The sequence below is a fragment of the Chrysochloris asiatica genome, unplaced genomic scaffold (assembly GCF_000296735.1).
Source record: "Chrysochloris asiatica unplaced genomic scaffold, ChrAsi1.0 scaffold00054, whole genome shotgun sequence".
Lineage (NCBI taxonomy): Eukaryota > Metazoa > Chordata > Mammalia > Afrosoricida > Chrysochloridae > Chrysochloris > Chrysochloris asiatica.
In genome coordinates this window covers 8,401,129-8,406,159 of record NW_006408572.1, presented here as the reverse complement: position 1 = coordinate 8,406,159, position 5,031 = coordinate 8,401,129, and positions in this window count along the sequence as shown.

The following is a 5,031-nucleotide window of genomic DNA, read 5'->3' as shown; positions in this document are numbered from 1 at the left end:
TTTTCACAATGTTAAGTCTTCCTAGGCATCAGCATGATATAGTCTTCCATTTTTCTAAGTCTCTTTTGGTTTCTTGTAGTAGTGATTTATAGTTATCTTTATGTAGGTCTTTTGTCTCTTTGCTTACATTTATTCCTAAGATTTTTGTATATTTAACTCGTATCCTACCACTTTGCTGAATCTTTCAATGAGTTTCAATAATTTTTTTGCTGTGTATTTGAGGTTTTCTATGTATAAGATAGTATCATCTGCAGAATTTTAGTTCTTTGCCAATTTGTGTGCCTTTAATTTTCCTTCATTGCCTTATAGCTCTGGCTAAGACTTCCAACACAATATTGTATAGGAATAATGATCAAGGGCATCCTTGTCTGGTTCTTGTTTCAAAGGAAATGTTTTCAGTTTCTCTCCATTGAAAGTAATTTAGGCTGTTGAGGAATTTCTCTTAATCATGTTGAGGAATTTCTCTTCACTTCCTACTTTATTGACCATTTTTATCAGGAAGAAATGCTGGATTTTGTCAAATGCCTTTTCTGCATCAATCAATAATGATCATGTGGTTCTTTTTCATTGTTTTATTTATATGGTGGATTATGTTGATTGTTTTTCTAATATTGTACCATCCTTGCATCCCTGGAATGAAACCCACTTGGTCATGATGTTTTTTGTTTTTTGTTTTTTTTTAAAATATGCTTGATATGTTGAATTCTATTGCCTAAGATTTTGTTGAAAAATTTTGCATCTATATTCATGAGGGATATTTTTTTTTTTCCTCATAACAGTGAGCTTGCTTTGCTGGTGCTTTTTTAATTATTTGAGATATGATATTAATGTGTTCATTTTGGTTCTTTCTTCTTTTTGGCTGTGTGCATTTATTGCTGTAATTTGCCTTTTAAGTATTGCTTTTTCTGCATCTCAAATGTTTTGGTATGTTGTGTTTTCATTCTCATTTGATTCAAGGAATTTTTTTCTTCATTCTTTTATTTATCCTGTTACTCAGCTTTTAAGCAGGGTGTTATTCAATTTTCATGTATGCAAGGATACCTGGTATGCAGGGATACTGGTATGAATTCCACATGATCATGATGTATTCTTTTTTTTAGTATGTTCTTGGGTTGTATTGGCCAGAATGTTATTTGTATCAACATTCATGAGGAATCTTGGTCTACAATGTTCTTTTTAAATAGTGTCTTTGCCTGGTTTTGGTATCGGGTATGCTTTCTTCATAAAATGAGTCTGGGAGTACCCCATCCTTTTTTAAATCTTCTGGAATAGCTTGAGTAGAATTGGTGTCAAGTCTTCTCTGAATGTGTGGTCGAATTCACCAGTAAAATACTTTGAACCAGAACATAATGACCTGTTCAATTTCTTCTTTTTTGATAGTTGTGTTGAAATTTTCTACCTCAGATTATGTAGTTTGTTTGGGTAGGTAGTGTGTTTCTAGAAATGTGTTTATTTCTTCTAAGTTTTCTAGAAATTTGTTCAGTTTTTCATTGCTGTTGTTGTTACATGCTGTTGAGTCAGTTCCAACTCATAGCGACCCTGTATAGGATTTCTTAGGAGTGGCTGATAGGTTTAAAGCACCAACCTTGTGGTTAATACCAGGTATATAAGGATAGTGAGTCCTGGTGTGGCACTGTGGGTTAATGTGCTAGACTGTAGTCAGTTTGAACCACAAGGTCAGTGGTTCAAGCTTACCAGTTGCTCCTTGGAAACTCTATACAGAGTCACTATGGGTTGGAACTAACTTGATGACACTAAACACACACACATGCAAGGATAGTTCAATGCTAGAAAAGATAGTCAACCTGAGTCACCACATAAATGAGACAAAAAGAACCAAAGAGTCATAGCAATTGATGCAGAAAAAGCATTGGACAAAATGTGACACCCTTTCTTGATTTAAAAAAAAAACAAAAAACACACTAACCCCCCGCCCCCCCCCCAGCAAAATAGTAATAGACAGGATATTCCTCAACATAATTAAAAGTATATACCCAAAACAATAGCCAAAATTCTTCTCAGAGGAGGGAGACTGAAAACTTTCCACTTGGCAAACAGAAATCCAGCAAGGATGTCCTTTATCAGCACTTCTATTCAATATTGTGTTAGAAGTCCTAACCAGAGAAATGAGACAAGAAAGGGAAATAAAAGGCATCCAAATTGGGGGGGGGGGGGGTGGAAGTAGTCAAACTCTTTTTGTATCTCTATTTTCAAATGATATAATCCTACACATAGAAAATCTCAGAGATTTGACAAGAAAACTGCTGCAACTAGTAAGAAGGCAGGGTACATGATCAGCATGCAAAAATCTGTCAGATTCCTCTACATGAACAGAAAGAAGTCTGATAGGGGTATCAAGAATACAACACCTTTTACAATAACAATTCCAACAATGAAGTTGTTAGGAATAAATCAACCCAGACACACAAAATACCTATGCAAAGAAAACTACAAAGCACTACTGCCCCCAAACCAAAGACATGCACATAAATGGAAGAATGTGAGGATAAATGTGGAGCAGTGAATTACTTAGCATGGCTCTTATATCCATAGGCTTTGTAACTCCTACCAAAGGAGTGGGTAAGGCTATGTAGATTGGGTGCATTTCCTCTTTTCCAGATGGGTCTATCTAGCTGGGTAAGAGAAAGTGGGGAAGACGCTGGTAGGGTTATATAGTTTAGTTGTGAGTGATTGTTAACAGGGTTAACTGTGCTTGTAAAAAAAAAAGTTGTGATGGGAACTGTAATGTGGGGATTGGTTAATTTTGACATCCTATATAGGGTCACTAAGGAACTCTGGTAGCATAGTGGTTACAAATCCGGCTGCGAACTACAAGATCAGCAGTTCGAAACGACCAGCTGGTCCGTGGGAGAAAGATGAGGCATTTTGCTCCCGTAAAGATTTACACCCTCGGGAACCCTGTACAGGGTCTCTATGAGTCAGAACCGACTCCACGGCACATAACAATAACAACAACAACAACATAATAGGGTCACTATGGGTTGGAACTGATTTGATGGCATAACCACCACCACCACCACCACTGAAGGTAAAGCCATTTCAGAAGCAGAAAAAGGGGATCTCACCACCTTTTAAGACAGAATAGAGAGGACTGAGTCCTTTGAACTCTGAGATTCCTGTGCATTGAACTTCCATGATCCAAGGATGGAGCAGTGTGACATCAGAGAAGTGACAGAGGAGTATTGGCAGCAGAGCATGAGGCAGAGCAGTGACCTTCCTGGTCTATGGAGCAAGTAAACTTGAGTGCCTTCAGGCAGAAGGCTCACTTACAAGTGGGGTGCCTCTGGGCACTTAATCTGAGGAGCTTTGTTTGCAGATCCACAGAGCTATGCTAATCATCTTCGGGCTGAAGTTTATAGTGGAGTGTGTACCCTTTGGGCATTTATCAGTAGTCCTAAAAGAATTTTGTAACATCGCCTGAGCGGGGCAGAGGCCAAGAAGTCACAAGGATGACTAGCTACCTGTGGGGATGATTGAGAAGAGACTATCCTATGGTAAGAACTGTGTCTTGACCATTTCTGATCCTGAATCGTAACTTAAACCTCCCTAATAAAATTGTATAAAGCTATAAGTATTGTTTGTGAATTCTGTGTTACAATGGCAATTAGTTATTGAACCTAGCTGAGAAATAAAGTAGAAGTAATGGTTGGTGTCAGAATTGGTAAGAAGATTGGAGGGTGGAGGTATATCTGAATTTTGCCTCCTAAGAAACAGCCTTGAGATGACAAGTTTGAGTCTCCTTCTCCATGGTAAAGTCAGAGGAGGCCAGACACCATCTCCAGGCCTTTTTTTGTGTGTTTTGTTTTAACAGCAAGTCAAAAAAGTTTTCACAAACCTTTGCTAAGTGAAAATATGAGCCATTATTCTGACTATGTCTTCCATCTACATCTATATACTTGGAAGATGGTATATCCATTTCTCTAACCTTTCCTTGAATTCTGCGCTCTTCCATTTACATCTCCTAATGATGGCAATTTGGCATCTTCAGGGGATTCAAATGATGTTTTTCTTAAGTATTCAAAAAGAAGACTCAAGGGGCAAGTTCATGACTGGAGGATGGATGGGGTTAAGGGTTCACGACAAAATGGTCAGCCCTTGCTACTCTAAAAGAAAGTACATTGTGATGGGAAATAAAAAATTCCTCAGTGCACTTTTTTGAATTTTTCTCACCAATGAGGTCAGTATTCAATTCTCTTAAAACTTTTTTCTAATAAGCCATGATTGCCCTGTCTCCTTTGGGAAAATCTACAAAGATTATCCCTTGGGAATCTCAAAACACTGTTGTCATAACCTACGGAGCTAAGTTTCTGCCTTGAGTTTAACCAGTATTGCGATCCCTTTGGAAGTCACTGTTTTAATGGAAAACTTGTGTTGAAGTCATCCTAACTAGTGTGAGACAAGTGTACTGAGAGAAGTATCTGTAGCCATCCAGTGATTATAGAAACACGCTTAAACATGGTTTGTTTGGAATCAACCTGTATACGTATGAACTAGAACCCAAGTAGCAATACTTTTTTCCTTACCCTGATAATGTAGCTGTTGTTAGATGCTGTAGAGTCATTTCTGACTCATTAGGAACCCTATGCAAAACAGAACCAAACACTACCCAGTCCTGTATCATCCTCACAATTATCTTTGAACCCATTATTGCTGCCAGCATGTCAATGCATTTTGTTGGGGTCTTCCTCTTTTTCGCTAACCCTCCACTTTTCCAAGCATGATGTCCTTCTCCAGAGACTGGTCCCTCCTGACAACATGTCCAAAGAAAGGGAGACAAAGTCTCTCTCTCCATTCTTGCTTCTAAGGAGCAGTCTGGCATTACTTATTCCAAGACATGTTTGTTTGTTCTTCTGGCAGTCCATGATGCTTTCAAAATTCTTCCCCAGCACCATAATTCAAATACAGCAATTCTTCTGTGGTCTTCCTTATTCACTGTCTAATTTTCATATGCATATGAAGTGTGATAAAGGAGCTCTGGTAGCGTAGTGGTTACGAATCGGGCTGTGAACC